Consider the following 21,292-nt stretch of genomic DNA (forward strand, 5'->3'; position numbering starts at 1 on the left):
TCTGATGGCATTGGTTACAGGGAAGTGTGAGGTGAAACATTTGGCTGAAGGGATAGGGAGAGACTAGGTATAGACTTGCAGCTATAATCTAGGCAGATAATTCAATTTAGCGTTGATTAATGCGAGGATAATCTACCCAGATGGGACTGAACGAGATATAAATCTAGGCAAGACGGAGTAGACTGCAAATGCAATCAGATTGTGAAAGGGAATTTGACTTTTTAAACTGTTTATCTTATTCAGAAAACAAACATTTTTAATATCATTGTTTATTTCTTCTGTTCCTCCAACTTTGCCTTTCATATATGCAGAAAGTACTAATGGCTCTGTTCATTGGCTCATGGTCATTGATGGAAAGTGCACCGTGTACTAACTGGAGATAGATTCAGTATTGAGCTGTTGAATGGAGTTGGCATTTACTGACGCTATTATAATTGAGTTAGTGAGTGAGCTGTGACTCTAGTATAATATTCAGCAGTTAAAACATGTACCCTCAGTGCGGAGCGAGTATTTGCTGACACTATTATCTATGAGTCAGTGACCGAGCTTCGACTCCATTATAGTAATCAAAAGGGTTAAACATGTGCCGTCAGTGTGGAGCTAGTATTTGCTGATAGAATCACCGTGGTTATTTGCTGCTTTACATGAAATCAGATTTCCAGTTCCCGTTGGTAGGCTCAGTCTCAGCGAGCTCTGCACCAGGGACTTATTCACCACCTGGGATATGATTTCCACATTTGACCAGATCCCAGGGAGGATTCCCTCATTGTGGCCCCATGTGATGTTTGCAGGTAGATTCTATGTTATCCTGCGGGGACAGTTAGTCCAATTTGCCGAGGTGATGCAGAATGGGCCCACTATTATTCTGGGCTGATCTAAAAAATATATTATTTTTAACGGTTGCAGTTTATAAAAGTAATTAATTTGTTTTTTGAAATAAATGCAATAGATTTGGCATCTTATCTTTTTTTCCAACCTAGGAAATAGCACCAATTGTACCTATTACGATTTTAATGGCGTGTTATATATTTACTTAGGTCGGGTTAGTCTTTAGGGACAATTTCATATTTAGTCTAATGAATGTTCATCAAAAACATACTTGTCTTGAGAGACGTTCTGGGAGATTCTTCATACAGAGCAAATGAAGAATGTTAATAATCTATAATATTCCCACAATGTCTGTCATCTGTCAGTATTTGTGGAAAAAAAGTTAGTTTATTTCAACATATTCCCACGTTCTTCCCTTTAAAACATTTTCCTTTGTTGAGGGCTGCCGTGTTTCTTCAGATGTCCAGCTAACAGGAGACAATTGGACCTGGATGGGCAGACAAGCGTCAAATTGAAATGAATACAAGGAACTGTGAGGTGATGTATTTTGGTGGAAGAAAAAGCGAGAGGCTGCATTGAATAAATGGCACAGTTCCAAAGTGGATACGGAGCAAGGGGGATGTGGGGATGCGTGTGCCTAGACACTTGAAAGTGGCAGGACACAAAGGTGCCAAAGTTTGTGGGATCTTGGGACACTAAATACAGGGAAGTTATGCTGGACCCCTATACAGCTCCAGTTAGGTCACAGTTGGAAGATTGTGTCCAGCTTTGGTCACCACACTTTATGACGGATGTGAGGGTCCTGGAGGGGTTGCAGACGCGATTTGCCAGAATGGTTCCAGCGATTGGGGATTTTCGTTGCAATGTTAGTTCGCAGAAACTGGGGTCTTTCTACGTTAGACAAAGCTGTGGAAAATTTCATATTACTGTACGAGATTATAACAGGAAGCAAAGAAAATATGTTCCCATGAGCTGATGATGGGACAAGGACTTGCGGACATGATTTAAGATTTTGGTCAGGAGAGGCAGCGGGATTATGAGGTAAAACTCACTTGTTAACGACCTGGAACTCAACGTAGACGAGATGAACGAATTGAAGACAATGAATGATTTCAAAATGAAACTGACTGGACTCTTGGAAGAAATAAATTTGCCTTGTTGCCAGGAAGGAACAAAGGGATGGGTCCGTTTGGATTGCTCGACAGAGAGATGGCATGGACCCAATTGGCTGAATCTCATCCTTCTCTACCATGAGAGATTTATAACTATATGACAGACCACTATGAGGGTTGCCATCACTAATCCGATATATTTGGAGAATATATGCTGGTCAAAATGCAAAATGCTAATTCTTTGGAATGAAAAATTAATTCTGTCAGACTACCAGCATTACTTGTGAAGAATTGGATGCAGAATATTGTTTGCATTAAGTTTGATTGTGGGCCAAACTCATAAACATACCATCCGGTGAATTAATGCCACAGTGAGCCATATTCCACTCCTGCCAACCTGAGCCAGATCGCCAGGTTTATTTCTATTATTGAAACCATCGAGGCTATGCTCAGCCCTGCCTGCACAAAAGGGCCCCGCCACTGCCTCTATCCCAGCCCCATTCAATTTGGAGCCTTCCAGCAAGGGTACAAGGGAATGTCAGAATTTAACGCATAGTTCATGAGATGAAAGGAAAGTGTCAAATTGAGAAGTTTAGGCACGCTTACGCTGCACAGAAATCTGTGTGGAAGTGTTTACGGTGCCCAGGTTATATTCAGCCGCACACCAATATTCACCGTCATCTTCAGAAGTCATGTTGAGAAACATCTGCTTTAATTCACCAGTGGAAGAGCTGTTGATTTCTTCACCACTTTCCTCCCATCTTAAACTGTTGGCCGATGTTCCCCTGACGGTGAAGTTTAATAATGAGGAGTCGCCTTCCACCGCTACGACAGAGGAATTGACTGTTGGCTTTGCCAATCCATCTAAAGCAGACAAAATGCAAAACATGAATGATAAGTCATCGTCATTCGACTCCAAGAGAAATCATTATGTTGGGTTGAGTGCTCCTGTCTGATTTGGGAGCTTCCGAATTTATTTGTCACGGAGTCTGAAAGGACAAGAAGAATCTATTTTCTTTGGGCATTTTCTCCTCTTCCCATTTTGGCTACTTGTTGGTACGTCAACATTAGCACTCTTCGGTCTTTCAGGCCAATTCTGAAGTCCAACCAGCGGTGACATCTGACGTCATTGAAGAGAGCAGCTGTCGATGCTGATTCGCTGTCCTCATTGTAATAATACACTTAATACTGACTAAACTCAGAGCATCACTGGAACCCCCTAGAATCACAAACACCAAAGATGTGGAGTCCCCAACATTGATAAGTAAACTGGACAGCTACATGTGATTCGGAACATTCCTCAAACGGAAGATAAACAACATCACTGGCGGTCAGTTTTACTGGGATAATTTCCATATGGCACTGCCTTTAGTGTAGTAACCATCGCGTTTGTTATCAGTAACTCTCCAACCTGTGTTTCAACTATCCTGAACACTCAGCCGAGGAAATGGCAACATTTGCCCACTTGAACCTTGGTTCATTCACTGGAGTGACAGTATACAAAGGAACAAAATAACCACTTACTTAAAACAGGAAAGCGGACTTCAGAATTCTAAGTGCGAAACTTAGAATAAGGCCACTTGGAGGTGATTTTCGCGATGAATTGACATGTCCCCTCATCACTCATGTTAATGTCCTTCTTCAGGAGGGAGCATCCCCCTGTTTGAAGGTTGCCACTGAGTTCAACTCTCCCACGAAAGTTATTACGCTGCCTGTCTGGGTTTTTCGAATCATAGATAGTGAAACTATCGGGGTTACCAGGAACAGAGTTCCCCTTAACCATTTTCCCTCTAAGTGGCTGCTGTACTCAGTAATATCAACCTTGCACGGGAGCACTGCAGTTGAACCCATCGTGGCCGACACGTTTTCAGGAATCACGCTACGAATGACTGGGAGAGAATCAAACAAACATTAGATACCCTTTAATTATTCATTCAAAGTCCATTGCATCAGCTTTAATACCAATTAAAACTTGTATTGACTGACAAACACTTGCCCATTAGAATCACGATTTATATATCATTTAATGCGTTTTCAGATCAAGTTAAGTACTAACCAAATACTAATCACAACTTTTAAAATGATTATTGGAACATCTATTTGATTAATGGTAATGAGCTACCCAGAAATATATTCAATCCTCAGCTAAAAGCGTACACGTGCTCCCTAAATGAATCTTCAATGACAAGATTTATGAAATATACATTCAAACACGTTTAATTGAAATGAACATTAAATAGTTATTGTCTATCACTCGAAATGCTCAATAAACACGAATTTGGGTTCCATAAAAGTGCATTATAATGCTTGTCAAATGTAATTTGAGAGGTCCAATACGTAAGTATTATATGGATAGGCAACAAAAGACGATAAAACACCTGTAATTCACAAGCTGAACATATTATCACTGCTCGCCAGGTTTCGAATAAACCACCAAAATCAAGTCTATCTTGCGCTGTCCTGTTCACTTTCCAGGGGGTATAAATCGTCTGATACAGAAATTAATTTAAAAAAAGATAAGAAATTTACCCGTGGTCAACGTCAGGAAGGGAACGAACAGGCAAAACAATTGCGTTACTGGTTTGATAAATTCTCGAAAATTGAAAACCTGATGAACCATCAAACGAATGCAACACAGTTTCATTCAAATTAAAATGCACAGGACGCCCGGCCCAGTAATGGCGCAATTTAGGAAAAAAATTTTGATTTCAAATCCCTTCATAAGCTCTCACTTCCCTGTCTCTGTTAACTTCCGAGAAATCTGCATCCCTCAACACTTTAGTCTGTTGCTCATCAGAGACACTTACCCCTGATTAGGGATCATGTCTTCAGCCGCCTTGACCTTCATCTTCGGCATCCTAAAATAATCGCTGCAGCAACTCTCCTCCTTTGCCATACTGCTTAAAAGCAGCTCCCTACCAAACTTATGGTAATCTATAAGGGGTTGAGGCCACAATCAGAGCAGCCATGATCTTATTGAATGGTGGAGCAGGTTCGAGGGCCGAATGGCCTGCTCCTATTTATTCTGTTTCTGCGTGTCTATCTGGAGACTACTCCTCATCCAATCCAGTCATAGCTGATCTTTGACCTCAATTCAATCGTGTCGCGAGTCCCTCACACTCTTTGATTCCCCTCTGGTCCGAAACATATCTCAGCCTTGAATACGCTCAGTGGCTAAGCATTCACAGCTCTCCGGGATCGAGAGCTTCAAAGGTTTGCAACCCTCTGAGTTTAGAATTTTCTCCTTTCAGCCTTCACTGCTCGGCCTCATAGCCAGACACTAGTCAAACCGCAACCTATTTGTACATTCCAAGGGAAGACCACGAAACGAGTTATTCTTGAAATTTGAAGCAGGATATCAGGGATTTTTGAAAAGGCATGTAGAGATTGAAATGATATATTGAATAGGAAACGACCAAGTTTGAGTATAATATGGATATCTAGAGGTTATTGAGGTCATACCTGGGGATGTAATCTCCAAGTTAGATCATTAACCCCATGCTGTGAACTTTGATATCACCATAGTGATGCACACTGCTTTCTAACTGTGGTTCACATTAGCTGTGTCACAGACAGAATTTATGGGATTCCTTTTACTGACCGTGAACAATAAGTTCCTATCTATGGTGTGTGTTTACATACCCTCAAAGAGATTGCTCCGAATAAATAATTGCAACATCAAGATTATTGTGAGATCTAAAATAAAGGAGGCCATTTATTATCACGCACTTAGTCCAGATGTTTAAGAACGTCACGACCCATTAACTTGTTTTACACACACTACTGTAAACAAAAAAAAGGACACCGATGAAGATAAAACAATATGGTTGCAGCTTATAACTTTCCCAGTGCCGTTCGTGGAAGGCTTATGGTTTCTTAGATGAATTGATGCTTGAGGTGAAGTGAAGGTCTTGTGAAGCAGATGATTATTTGTAAGCTGCAAGGCTTCTTGTGGTGATATTTTCAGGAGATAGGTTCCTGGTTCTCAGGTGACCTCGGAGATGGAACGAGTTGGGTGGAGCCCATCCCCAAGTTTCAAGGTATTGTTGTCTATTTATTTATCTTCTGGGATGGTTTGCAGGTAGTTTGAAGAGTACAGTTGGACCTATGTCTGCAAGAAAACGCATTCCTTTTTAAAACAGTAGACAACAAAGCGGCTTTCTCGTCATGTGACTTGGACAATTTCGGTTGTATATAAATTGGGTGGTATGTTGTTTACACGTCCAAAGTTGTCGTTTCAATGTTCTTGTATCTGAGTGACCCAGTGAATTTGAATTACGCTTTTGAATTAGCTTAAGGAAAGGACATTGATTCAACATTACTCTGGAAGGTTCCTTTTGTCCCTCTTGAGACAGGGAAGTGGGGTCAAATCCACAAAATTAGGGTGGCCCTCAGGCTGCAACTTTTTGATGCCTTTTGTGATCAGTTTTAAAATGTGAAAAGAAAATGAAGTTCAGGAAATATTGGGCCATGGCAGTTTGCTAGTGTCAGATGTTACTGCTGTGCTAAAACATCTCCCCTGCATTGAGAGATTCACAACCTGTTACCGAGGCTGAGGCGTTTAGATGACATTGTACCCGGGCACTCCATTAGTTTTACTCTCACGTGAGCTTTGCGTAAATGAAATCAAGATTGATGTAAGTATTGCAGCTTCACACAGGACACAAAACAGGGCCATAAATGATCCTGAAATCAATTTCCAAATCCTACCAGGAGGAATGGGTTCAAATGCTACCCGTTCCTTGGGGGATGAAGCGTCCACAGCACAATAACAGAACCAGAACAAGCATTTTTAATGAGATTACGTGCTGAGTTTGATGAAATGATAGAATTAATCAGACATCGATTTCTTCAATATATGAAACGTGAATTTACATTCAGGTAGAAGTTGTCTTGCAACTAACTTGTAACTTAGGCCAATAATGAACAAGAAGATATTTTTGATTATTTTAGGAACCTTCCCCTGGATAATTGTCAGCCCAGTTGGAATGGTCGCCGCAGATATCACTCTGATCCTGATCGCGGTGAAGGTACACAGGTTATGTGTGGGCTGGATAAATAGTTCAACCCAGGTTTGAAAGGGTGTGGAGCATCAGGATTTCTGTATCGGCGGAGTTATTGCCTAAAGGGTTTGCCCTGAAATTCCTCATCCTGAAAATGAGCTAAGAGTTGTGAAGGGTCTGTTAATGGAAGCCAGGCCGTTATTCAATGAAAATACATGAATGACTGAGGCTCAAGTCCCCTGGTCAATCCCGCCCTGGGCTACTGATCGTTTACCGCCTCTGCCAGCAACGATAACTGAATGATTTAGAACGTGGTTTGGAGCCTTTCCCTTCTATATCTCAAAATTGTAGGTTCAGAATTCAGAATTAAGTATGTCAACGGGGTCTTCCAGAACACCGCTGTACAATGGGACATTGTGAGAGACACTACCTTTGGTTAGAGGCATGGCATGTGGAACAATATCTATCTGCACAAACCGGCGGGAAAACCCACATGGAAATCTCGGAGCAAGTGGAGTGAAGTTCTATCACTGCCATTCCAAATATCTACCCCCTTTAACCCACAACAACAGAATAAGTGATCAGTTGTCACCCCATGTTGTTTATGGGACCTGCCCTGCATTAAATGGCGTCCACTCGTCTGTTAGAAACAATTTAGGTCAATTTCTAATCTGATTAATTGGCTGAGAAATGATTTGGAGACATCCTCAAGTAAATGCATTATATGATTGCAGCTCCATTATTGTTACCTCCGACTTGAATAATCATGCAACAAGTTGCATTGCTGAAGCGCCTTGTTCTTCCCTGAGCTCCACAGAGGTAAAATGAAGCATAACTCGGACACGAAAGGGATAGGAGACAGGGTAGGAGATAGGAGCGATGCTGATCCTCGGCAAAGACGTTTGTTTGTGGAGGGCCTTCATGGAGAAGATGGATGTGGGGAGGCGGCGGGGTAAGAGGGGTTAATTCCAGTGAGTGTGGGGACTGAATGTCTGAAGTTGTGACCAGCAATGGAAGATGAAGCGAAGAGGGGAACTGGAAGCTGAAAATAAGATAGAGAGGGTCAGAAACTTTGGGATTGTTTTAGGGCAAAGAGCAGTGACGGTGGCAAATTGGGGAGAATGTATGGATGGCGTCATAAACATGTAATTATCCGACTAATTGTAGTGGGCGGATAGCCGCATGGTAATTAATACATGTATTCTGGAAGAACATGATAGGAACAAGGCGTTATTTTTCCTGGTGCCTTCCTGTTGCAGATATTTAGTTTCAATCTGCTTCCTGGAAGGGCATTGTCCGAATTTCTGAATTTGTAAAAATAACGGGCTGTTAAAATCTTCAAATATGCAACTGGGGCCCAGGGAATTGAATGAACTGGATAATTCAGAAGAGGTGACATTCAAAGTTACTTCACGAAAGTTTGTATTTGCAAAGGAAGACTTGGCTGTCCCCTCAGTCTCGTGCCTGGTAGCAACTCCAGACAGGACATCAGGTACATCTGAATATACTCCCACATGCATGTGGGATTGAAATACTTTGTCATCCCCAGTTCCCCAGCGCCTAATGAAGAAACAGTAAGCGAATTACATTTGACAAAAGTCATTTAGAATTGAAAACAAAACACAATCCAGGTTTCCAACCTGAACACGAAGAATTAAATTGATTGCTTAAGTCCAATTTCCACCAAACCGTTTTTAATCTGTGCAACGTCAGCCATTGATGTTTGAGTGCAATACTGGAATAGACATCCTTCCCGTGTGATGGGTGATCAAGTCTAGTCCTGCCTTCAATAGGAAATGGCATTAGTTTCTTACTGGGGCAGAGGTGGATCACAGTGAACATCAGTGTTGTCCCAGGTAACACCTGCTCCCGGTGGCCTCCGGGACTGGTTTAGGCAACCTGATGGGGTATGCTAGGGACTTTAACGGATAATGTTCCTCTCTTCTACCCAGAACCCTTTCCGCCTACCCCTGGAGCCTGCGGGAGGGAGTGTGAGGAAGGGAAGGGGAGACTGTAATTGGAGGAACCGTTTGCCAGGGAAGTTCAAACATGACGGTCTAACTCTGACTGGCCCCCTGATCGCTGCTTTCTTTGTTCGTCATTATCGCTTCTTTCAACAGAAAGTTCTGCCTGCTTTTACAGAAGTTCATCTTTTAATATAACATTAATATCTCCCGTCAGCTCTGCACGCAACGTGTTAAACCAATATCGGGAACTCCTGCCTATTAACAATGAACCAGCCGCATGAAACAGTTGTTTGCTACTTAACATATTGTTAAGACTCCGTATGAAACCCGTAATTACCTCTCTAACGTACTGTTAACAAACAGTAACTCTCCCTTACATGTGTTAGGTGTGCACACGTTTTATTTAAAAATTAATTCATTCAACTTTTAAATAATGTTAACTTAATGTTTGGGATGACTGTGCCTGATATTTTACCAGTTGTTACAAGCTCTCTACACAGGCGATGAAACTCTCTGCTGACTGATAAATTCTCCCAGTGCTGGTTACTGCAGCTCATTGATCAACTTTCTGAGATAGAGGGAAACCTTCACATCGAAAGATGGAAGTTTACGGCCAATAAGTAAACAGGAACCAAACTGTGTCAATGTTAATCAGGAAACGATAGACAGCCAAGTTCCTGATGGTACAGCAGGCAGCTATAATTGAACACAGCTCTGAAGAAGAGTCATGCGGACTCGAAACGTTAACCCTGCCTTTCTCTCCACAGATGCTGTTAGGCCTGCTGAGTTTTTCCAGAATTTTCTGTTATTGGTGTTATAACTGAACACACTGGCACTAGTCGGTTTATGAAACTTCATTCTAAACAGCTGTGAGATTAATCTTACTTTTATTTAATAATCAGGAAAATGAAAAGTGATATCGCTTGTGTCCCCATGACCAACAACGATTCGGTGACTTATGCTGTGGTGCAACATCCCTGAACCACCCAGGTTAATGAGGGGAAGGAAACTGACCAATATCGAAAGGATATATCTATCTGATTATTAATCTGTTTGTAACCAATGTGAACAACTCCAAAAGTGCAATTCAACCGTTTAACGAGTGTTGTGAAAACTTGTTTGACTGAGCTTGTTAATAATGGACAGGCCGCCCCAATCCACTGATGAGCTGGACATTGTCCTAGTGAATATGTCATGCGCCTTTCCTGTCTAGCAGATTTCTGTTCAAACTAAACTGTAGAATTTAAAGTACCTTTTCCAATTGAGTATGAACAGTAGATTGGTATCAGAGATAGAAGGAAAGAGATTATTCTGTTACAGATATGACAATCCCATCCATTCCACTCGCTCCATGTCTAACACACAGCTTTCCGTTACAGAACCATGGCCCGGACATTAATGTTTATGTCTGAGAGACTAAATCCAAACCAGCTCCAAGTGAGGAGCCTCTGTAAGCGGCACTGAGTTTCTCAAACTTTCACAAACCTGGAAACCATCTCCAGATTCTGGAGTCCAGTGAATACGTTGTAATTAAACGCAAATGTGATGTTGGTGTGCTCACCCCATTCACACAAATGGAGCTCATCAATAGCTAAACACAACTTGTTTAATGATTTAGAACAGGAAGTTCATACTGTAGAAAGTATTTTGAAAGTGGTGATCTATCAGAAATTAATTGCTTACATTTTAAAAACTCACTGTGGTGAGATTTCACCTGCAGTCCCAAATCTCTTTCCATTCCCAACATACTGCTGAAATGGTGGCTCTCTAAAGATCAGTGTAACTTTCAGACGCATTGTTGACTACAGAGGATTAAAAGACAACTTCCACGCTTAACGCCCTAGTCTTCCCTGTCCTGAGTTTGATGTGATGGGATCGGTTTGGGAGCCAGTCAGCGCAGTTTAGCATCAAAGTTTTGATTTGGGATTGGAGTCACATTTGGAAAGACACGTGTGAAATAACCTCTCCATCAGCTTCGTTGCCACTTTTACGGATATCAGTGATTTTTATTTATTACCAGACTTGTGAAAACGGTATTCACAACATTGAACAGCCATGGTTGGATTTGAATCCTTGTTTAATGGATTACTAGCCCAAGGTCATAATGTCATTGACAGCATGGGTTAATTCTTACCATGGGGAACAGAAAATTGTATTCAGAAATTTCCTTGGGTTACTTTCCTGTGCTCTGTAGTGGAAAAGAACCGTTTAACCTTGATCCCCAGCTTCATGGCAGCAACAGCTTTCAGATCGCCCTTTAAAAGTCTTTCCTGACGGCTACGTTCAATTGGGAGACCATCCCAGCCCAGTGCAATGAATGTTCTGCTTGGTGCCAATTTTCATTCAGCTGGCTACCGCATGGGTGATCCCTTGTCTCTGGATGAATGAATGAAATAAGGGTCAAATCCGATCAAATCGTGAAACCTGTTTTCAAAGTGATGCAACGCCACCCTCTGCTGGTGGTTAGAAGCTACTACAGGCGCTGGCTTGAGGGCCTCAGAATTTCAGTAGCGACATCAGGAGTTGCCTGCATCTGGATACAGACTGATACAGTGTAAATATTGAAAAATGTTCCAAAAATTTGAGGAGGCTGGAGAAATAAAACACCTGTCAAATTCACATGAACTTGGGGTCACTGTCATACGTAGTTGCGAAGGGATAGAGATAAGGGAAACGATTGATTCAAAGGTATTAAAGGCAAAGGGGCTTAGACAAAGAGGCAGCGATTCAGCAAAAAAGGGGACACAAACATGAACAGATAAAATAATTGGGGAAAGGAAAATATGAGGTAACAAGAAGTAAAATTGAGAGACATGAGAGAAACAGATGTTGTTCCAAGAACAAAGAGAGACAAGGAGGCTTTGGCAGCAGACCGGTTAAAAGAAGCTTGAGTCTCGTGTGGTCGCTGCGTGACTGGAGGATGGTTGAATTCCCTTTCAAGGAGGTTCTAGCATTCTCCGTCTCAGACTCCATCCAGCTCCTCCATTTTCCCAATGATTAACATCCCACAGCTTTGGGAATTTGTCCCTCACAGCACGTGCACAGATCCAAGAGACACACGACCTAACCAGGGCCAGATGTAGCAAGAAACAGTGAGTGAACCACCTGGAGTTTCAGATAAGGTTTAGACACTCATGCATACAAAGGCCGACCAGATACTGCTTCACAGTCCCAAAACACAGGGCACAGACACAGAGAAGCAAGCCGTACCTCCACCGAGACGCACACCGTCCCATTTCACAGGCACACAAGGACCCAACACAGAAACTAACATAGTCCCAGCACAGAAACTCACAGTCCCAACATAGGGACCCCAGGACAGAAGTTCGTGTTGTCCCAGTACAGAAACACACACAGTACCAGTGCAGAAACGTACAGGCTCCCAGCACAGAAACTCACACAGCCCCAGGACAGTAACTCACACAGCTCCAGGACAATAACTTACACAACCCCAGCACAGAAGCTCACACAATCCCAACACAGAAACTCACGCAGTCCCAGGACAGAGACTCACAGTCCCAGGGCCGAAACTCACACAGCACCAGCACAGAGATTCACAGGTTCCCAGCACAGAAACTCACACAGTCTCAGCACAGAATCTCACACAGCCCCACCGCAGAAACTCACACAGACCCAGCACAGAAACTCACACTATCCCTGCAGAGAAACTCACACAGTCCCAGCACACAAACTCACACAGTTCCAGCACAGAAACGCACACAGTCCCAGCACAGAGGCTCACACAGACCCAGCACAGAAACTCACACAGTCCCAGCACAGAAACTCACACAGTCCCAGCACAGAAACTCACACAGTCCCAGCACAGAAACCCACACAGCCCCAGCACAGAAACTCACACAGTCCCAGCACAGAAACTCACACAGTCCCAGCACAGAAACTCACACAGTCCCAGCACAGAAACCCACACAGTCCCAGCACAGAAACTCACACAGTCCCAGCACACAAACTCACACTATCCCTGCAGAGAAACTCACACAGTCCCAGCACAGAAACTCACACAGTCCCAGCACAGAAACTCACACAGTCCCAGCACAGAAACTCACACAGTCCCAGCACAGAAACTCACACAGTCCCAGCACAGAAACACGCACAGTCCCAGCACAGAAACTCACACAGTCCCAGCACAGAAACTCACACAGTCCCAGCACAGAAACTCACACAGTCCCAGCACAGAAACTCACACAGTCCCAGCACAGAAACTCACACAGTCCCAGCACAGAAACTCACACAGTCCCAGCACAGAAACTCACACAGTCCCAGCACAGAAACACGCACAGTCCCAGCACAGAAACTCACACAGTCCCAGCACAGAAACTCACACAGCCCCAACACAGAAACACACACAGTCCCAGCACAGAAACTCACACAGTCCCAGCACAGAAACACGCACAGTCCCAGCACAGAAACTCACACAGTCCCAGCACCGAAACTCACACAGTCCCAGCACAGAAACTCACACAGTCCCAGCACAGAAACCCACACAGTCCCAGCACAGAAACTCACACAGTCCCAGCACAGAAACTCACACAGTCCCAGCACAGAAACTCACACAGTCCCAGCACAAAAACTCACACAGTCCCAGCACAGAAACTCACACAGTCCCAGCACAGAAACTCACACAGTTCCAGCACAGAAACTCTCACAGTCCCAGCACAGAAACTCACACAGTTCCTGCACAGAAACTCACACAGTCCCAGCACAGAGGTCCACACAGCCGGAGAACAGGCGCGCACCCAGTCTCGCTCAGCTGAACCCCCGATATACCCTCACGCACGACTACCGCCCGACCCGACTGACTAGACCCAGCATCCGACTCAATAAAAATAAATACACTCATACAAATTGCGGTAAATACAGATGCTGCATTGGTATTCACTGCAGTGCAATTTGATAAAGAGTGGGTCGTTAATATGTTGGAGCAACATTCACCCGGACTGGGTGAGCGGCGTCTTCAATATCATTGGCCGGTAACGGTGAGCTAAATGTAGGTTATGCCTGCTAACGGCGGCAGATTTCCTTCCCTAAAGGACACTAGTGAACCGGATGCGTTACAGCAATGGTTTCATGGTCACCATTAAAGTTCCGTGGGTGGGTGGGTACTGGAGGACCTGAACAATGTGGTTAAGCAGAAAACATTCATTATTTACATTGATTGGGGCTCATGTCATTTTTATGTTTGAGCGTTTCTCCTCGTGTCACTCCTTAAAAAAGGGCGGGGGGTGTCGGTGTGTTGGTCTATGTTATATACTTGAAATATAATTGTTGATGAGTCTTTAGCACTCGAAACGTTAACTTTATTTCTCTCTCCGCAGATGCTGTCAGACCTGCTGAGTTTTTCCAGCATTTTCTGTTTTTATATAATTATTTATGTTGCCAAGTCCCATTTCATTTCTATTTATAATGTGGATCTAATTCGTTCTGCCCCTTTGAACAGGCAGCCTTTTACTTTTTTGACTTCCTTGTTTGCTGAGACTGGACAATCACTTATCGCTTCAATCACAGGATTGTAATGAAAGTCACATTTTCAGTACCATTGTGGGAGGGAGCGCAAACTCCCATCAGTTATGATGTCGCCTAATTGTGTCACTGGGGAATTTCCTGGTCTATATATTGAAACAGCCACAAACCAGGAGTTGAAGCTGTTGAGAGGTGATCGCTTCTGACAGAAAATGCACGAACCAGTTACTGGTCAGGTTTATGCCATTTACTATCCAATTCTTGCCGCCATCGGCATCCCGGGTAAATTGTGATCCTCCCAGTTCCGAAAACCTCTGTTAATATGTGCTTGCTTATATTCGATCGGCTTGGATAGCTGGGCTTGCTAAATAGTGACATAGTCTGTGTAAAGCGCTCGATTGTTTAGCTATCGTGATTTTGCATTATTTACCCAACATCGCCTTCCTTTGATATTATAATCGCTTCCGCTCCAATGTAGAACATATTTCCAAATAACACCACTTGCTATTTGATGGCCAGATTGTGACATGGCAACAGCGTTTAACTTTATACAATGCCATGTCTCGCTTTAAACTTCTAATGGGCATCGATCACTGTTCAGACTCCCAACGTAAGGGGTGGACAATATTGTGCTTTGGACTGTGTCACCACGTGGGAGAAAAATTCATCCCTAAATAAATATACCCGTGTGGTGCTAGTCATAATCCATCGGTATAAATAAAGTAAAATTAACAGTGCGCTTTCAATTGATGCATATCTGAAACAAAATGTATGAGAGATTCAGTTGCATTTGTCCATTATTGATTTCAAATATTTAGAAATAATACAATGGATGTATTTATTTGACTGGAGCTGCATATCCTTACTTTACTCTTTCTCTTTTGACTTTTCGTATCCTTCTCTACCTCTGTCTCTTGATATTTCTTTCTCCCTCCCTTCCACACTTGCTTGCAATTGATGCCATTGCACATTAATTGCATAGCAACGCGCATTGTAAAAAAACGTGTTGGCATTATAAGAATATTTCAGCCCAAACGCGATTTAACCACTTACAGGAAACGGATAAGGATGGAGTTTGTCCCGCGGTCACGTTTTGCAACCGACCTCACCGAAAAAAGCCGGCTTCATCTGATCATTATTTCCCAGACACAAGTCGGCTGACATACGAGGATTAGTCATTTCATCCAAACAGTGTTTAATTGTGTAAAGTCACTGGGCGATTTGCGCAATTGCAAACGCTAATGATGTAGCCTTGTCGCCTGCGTGCACCCAATTCACAGATCCAGTCAATGGTATTAAACAATTCTTTTCAATGTTCTCTTCTACACTGGCCCGCAATTGCTTCTCTGTTATCCATGCGCCACAGTGATAGGAAGTTTAAAAAACTTGGTGATCATCGAGGTCTTATGCTTTACTTATCAGCTAAGTTGTGTCTTAAGTCTTCCAATTCGGGGGGCGTGGACTGGGGCCGGGGGAGGGGGGCTGGGGGGAGGGTGGCTGTCGAGACCTGCTCGTCAAAGCAAGATCAGGTTTTGACCTTACGACCTCTGTTGGCATCTCAGAGTGAGACTGTGCTATCAACATCACAAACTCTGAGATCAACGGGCGGACTCGGCGAGAAAGAATCTATAATGTTCCATAAACAACCAACTCAGGACAATATACAACCCCGCACGTTCCCACTTGACACACCGATAACGCCCATGGGCATAAACTCATTTCCAATGTGACAGGCCTGTAACATTTATTGCAAAGTGTGAATTTTAATGTATTAATTGCAGAGGGAAACTCGGGCGGATGCAAGTTATTGATGTCACTCGGATTAATTAAATAGCTTTAACATGAGAACGGACAACTGGTCTCTCTGTTGGAATAACCAGTGATGTGGAAATGCTCCAAGGCACGAGTGGCCAGTCAGGGACGCTATCATCCTCCCCTACACTCCCTGCCTGATCTGCAGATACAATCCAAATTCACTCGATCCAGCCTGTCTCACCTAATCCAACCATGAGTTTTCAGCGGATCTCTGTGCGTATCCTTTGTTCTGAATTAATTTTGGTCTTACTGTGTAATTAAGCATCAGTTACCTTATTAATCCCAAACTCAGAATCACTGAATTTTACCGGCGCTGAAGAGGCCATTCGGTCCATCGTGTCTGTACCGGCCCTCCACATGAGCATGATGACCTTTTGCCATTGTCCTGCCTTTTCCAGGTGCCGCTGCACATAATTACCCAATACCCTCTTGAATGCCTCGATTGAACCTGCCTCCACCACACTTCCAGGCAGTGCATTCTAGACCCCAACCACTCGCTGTGTGAAAAAGTTTTTTTTTCCTCTCACACGTCACATTTGCTTTTTCTGCAAATCACTGAAAATATTTTCCCTCTAGTTCTTGCCCCTTTTACGAGCGGAAACAGCTTCTCCCCATCTACTCTGCCCAGTCTCCTCATGATTCTGAGCGGCTCTATCAAATCTCCTCTTCGCCCTCTTCTCTCCACGGGGAACAGTCCCAACCTCTTCCATTTATCTTCGTAAATGAAGTTTCTCATCCCTGGAACCATTTTTCCAAACCTCTTCTACATTTTCTGCAATGCGTTCCCGCCCTTCTTATAATGTGGCGCCCAGAACATACCTAAATGAATTATACTTCATTGGCGTAATGCATTTCAGCTCAATACTTTTGCTTATACGATTACGGATGTGTCAGTTACTTATTTAAACTAGTTTATGGCACTGAAATCGTCTAAGCAATGGAATCTTTAACGTACAATACTTTTCAGCCTATTGTATCATTCTTACAGAATTAGTAGGCTCACCATGGGAGCACCAGAAAACGTTGTTATCTGCACAGAAACTGTCTTGAGTAGTCAGGGGGTAAGGTATGACGGAGATAGAAGTCACCATGATTGCGCCCCCACGAGGGACCAATAGAGGGAACTAGACGGCACTGGGATTCCTGAACTGATAGCTTTCTGGCGCCTTGTGTACCCACTTACCTATATAAGTGTTTGGTAAGGACTAACAACTGAGTCCCAGCATGAGGTAGATTAAAATGTGACTTCGGTCTAAAGTGATTGGCAAGAGGGAGGTGACCTCCCCGCCCCAACACATTGGGAAACTGTCCTGCGATCATTGGCCAGATCTACCTGAAGGGGTGATTTGCATAGTGTACGCAACCAGCCCGCGAAATCAAGTGTACTAACGGGTGCCCGGATGCTGGGGCAATCCGTGACAGGTGGCTGCCATCTTCTGTGTGGAAAGACCAGAGAAGATGGAGGATGAACAGGGGAAGATCTTCCTAACATTTTGGCTAGTGAGCAGAAGGCTGCTGCCACAAGCTGCAGTGATCAACATTCATTAAGTGCCATCTATCCATTTGTCCTCTGGGATCAGAAAACTTCTCTCAGTTGTCAAAGGTCATATGATCCCCATAAGTATTTAACTTTGGCATCATCTCTAAACTGTTGCTTCTGACCAAACATTCAAAAATATATATCGTTCGTGGTTTTCGGTCTCCCATGTTCCATACTCGTTGACCATCAAACCTTAAAACTTGCAATTTAACCAACTTGAAAATTAAAATAAAGCACTTCTGGCCCAACTATTGTAGCATTCAATGAATCCTGCGTCTTATGACTTCCAACTATTATGTTTCATTAACGCGTTTCATGCTTGAATTGAAAAGAAAATCAGGTTGATATAGTGCCAGTTAGATTGAGCCAAAACATTCTACAGCCACTTTGGTAATGGAATCACCTTTTGTAATGTGTGTACAAATTGCATTAATTCGCACACACGAAACTGCTAACAATAGAAATTATTCCAGATCAGCGGTTTAATGATGTTGCTTTGGGAAGAAATAGCGGTCAGCACATCAGGGGCAGGAGCACTCAATTGTGCTACATTGAAGGGCCATCTGAGATAATGTGCTCTTATCTTTGAAATGAGACAAGGAAGGAGAAATATATGACCCGAGAGGCGAGTGTGTTACTCAATGAGCATCAGTTAGCATTGTGTTAATTTTAAATTTATGGGTACTAGGGAATTCTGGCTATTGGTTTCCATGCCAAGCACATTAACGAAGCTCAGATGTGAACACACAATGGTAACAAACTGAAACTTCCTCTTAAAATCTGACAGCATTGAATTGTTTTGCTCGTTTCTCTTCCCAACAGTGAACCTCCTGGCGATTGTCATCCTGAACCGGAGAAACTGTGGTCTCTCCAAATGTATCACTCACTACCTGGTGTCTATGGCAGCAGCGGATCTAATGGCTGTCATCACCTGCGTTATACTCAATCGGATCATTGACATTTACTTTCCCGGTAATTACCTGTTGCTTACTCCAGCGTGTCGGGTCAGGACTGCCCTAGTCTATGCAACCAGAGACATGTCTGTCTGGTTAACCGTCGCATTTACCTTTGATCGTTTCACAGCCATTTGCTGGCCACAGCTGAAAACCACATATTGTACCAAGAAAGTGGCAGCTGCGATTGTAGGCACGGTGTTCACCCTGAGCTGTGTAAAAAACATTCCCTGGTATTTCGTATATGACCCGCTCTATATATTTAATAAATTGCCATGGTATTGCCGGATCACACCAAACTTTTATATATCGCCCTTTTGGCTAGCCTATTCTTATTTCGGCTGCATTGCGACTCCTTTTCTGCCATTTCTTATCATTTTGCTGCTCAATGTTCTGACCGTGAGATATATATTAGTGGCCAGCAGGGTGCGCAAGGCGTTGCGGGGCGCAACCCGCTCAGAAAACAACCCTGACCCTGAGATGGTCAACCGGAGAAAATCCTTCATCTTACTCTTCAGTATATCTGGAAATTTCCTACTGCTGTGGCTGCCGTACACGATCCACTACTTGTACTATCGAATTACTGATACCTATTCTTACACGGGTTACAATGACCCCGTCTACATCCTTCAAGAAACCGCTTACATGCTCCTGCTTCTCAGCTGCTGCACCAACACGTTTATTTATACAGTGACCCAGACTCAGTTCAGAGCTGAGCTAACGAAAATGGTCAAGTACCCAGTGAATCAAATTGTTTCCTTTTTGACCCGTTTGAAGAGCTGGATTGGCTGAATGCCACAAGGCAGCTCGCCAGTCTCCAGGTTGAATCTTCTACAACTAATAATCACACCAGCGGTACTACGTGTGAAACTGTAGGTTGCCATATGTCAATTAGCCAATGCAAACAGACTGGACTATAGAGGGCAATCTCAGAAAATAATCAGAGAGCCTTAACTATTAGATTCTCAGACACTTCCAACCGAAGATGAAACAGTTCCAGATATGCTCTTTCGCAGCACGTTCGTGATGTTAATAATAATTCGATCGTCACCAAAAAGCCCAGCACAAAACACACGTGGAAGGCATTTTTTTTTTCCCCGCTGTCCTATATTCACTCTGTTTAGTCAAACATCATGAGGCTCCTCGCATGCCGGTACATATGTCAACAGATCCGCGGGATAAAGCAATTCCAAATACAATGGACGATAAATATGCACTCGTACTTTGATTTGCACTTGCTTCTCCTGGTGCCCTCAAACCAACACACCCGATTTAAATTAGCTTATGTAAGACTTGGTAAGTTTTACGGTGAAATTGGGCTGTAAGATGATTATCCTGATTCAACTGGCGGAAACCAAGATGGAGCACTGCCTATTTGTCTATCAGGTAGTCCTCTTAATGGGCGCTGTGGACAAATTGGATGGCCAGTCAAGCTTTTGTAATGACAAAAGAAAAATACTTATTTGATCACATAAACTAACCTCCCCTTAAAATCAGTGGCATTACCATCGCCGAATACTCACTCATCAACATTCTGGGGGTTACCAGTGGCCATAAACTGAACTGGACCATCCCATAAATACATTGGTAACAGGAACAGGCCAGAAGCAGGGAAATATGAGGCCAGTGATTCATCTCCTGACTCCCCAAAGCCTGTCCATTATCAGTGAGGAACACCAAAGGAGGGTGACGGAAAACTCCTCCTGTCACCCACTCTGAACCAGTTGCTGTTGTGGTTGATAGACCAGGTGACATGGGGCAGGTACAGCCTGGGCTGATGGGGAGCCTCACTCACCTGTACAGGTACAATATCCCACACTCCCCTTTCCCCCTCACTCACCGCGAGAACCACCTATTCAACCTCAGAGCCCCGAGGCACCCCTGGGCTACCGGGCTTTCGGGAAACCTCACTCACCTGTGCAGGTACATTCTCTTTCAGCTCCACCCCCACTCGTTATGTGAAACAGCTGCAACATTGACTTTCAAAAGGGAATTGCATAAATACTTAAAGTGAAAGAAAATTACAGGGGATGATCAAGGAGAGTCGGAGATTAAAAGGAAAAGATCATTTCAGGAGCTGATTTGAGAGTGGGATTGAAAAGCCTAAAGTCATTTCAGAGGCAGCTGACTGCTGCAATGTTATTTCTTATGTCTCAGAATGAATGAATGAAATAAAAAGGGTCAGATCCTCTCTTCATCAAACCTGTTTCTCGATCTTGTGAATAATGTCCCTCTTCAGGCGGAGAGACGCTACTACACAAACGGAGGGGAATCATTTTATATATTCGTTCACCGGAGGTGAGCATTGCTGGGTAGACCAGCATGTATTGCCCATCCCTAATTGCCCTTCAGGAGGAGGTGGTGAGCTGCCTCCTTGAACCGCTGCAGTCCACGTGGTGTAGGTAAACCCACCGTGCTGTTAGAAAGGGAGTTCCAGGATTTTAACCTAGCGCCATTGAAGGAACGGCCGATATATTTCCAGGTCAGGATGGTGAGTGACTTGGAAGGGAACTTTCAAGTGGTGGTGTTCCCATGCACTGGTGGTTCTTCAGCGATTCAATAGGGGAGAAGGATCACGCAGCATCTATCAGAAAGT

At 43.5% G+C, this 21,292-nt stretch overlaps 1 protein-coding gene across 1 annotated transcript in view; it reads left to right on the plus strand.

The window, feature by feature from the left end:
- The window catches only part of LOC144671645 (uncharacterized), a 261,116-nt gene extending 243,319 nt beyond the window's left edge, over nucleotides 1–17,797 (plus strand). The window contains exon 7 of the transcript XR_013573976.1: nucleotides 17,784–17,797. The gene's annotated coding sequence lies outside the window, so the exon portion shown is untranslated. The remainder of the gene's footprint in view (nucleotides 1–17,783) is intronic.
- The last annotated feature ends 3,495 nt before the right edge of the window (nucleotides 17,798–21,292 follow it).

The sequence above is a fragment of the Cetorhinus maximus genome, chromosome 33 (genome assembly GCF_964194155.1).
Source record: "Cetorhinus maximus chromosome 33, sCetMax3.hap1.1, whole genome shotgun sequence".
NCBI lineage: Eukaryota > Metazoa > Chordata > Chondrichthyes > Lamniformes > Cetorhinidae > Cetorhinus > Cetorhinus maximus.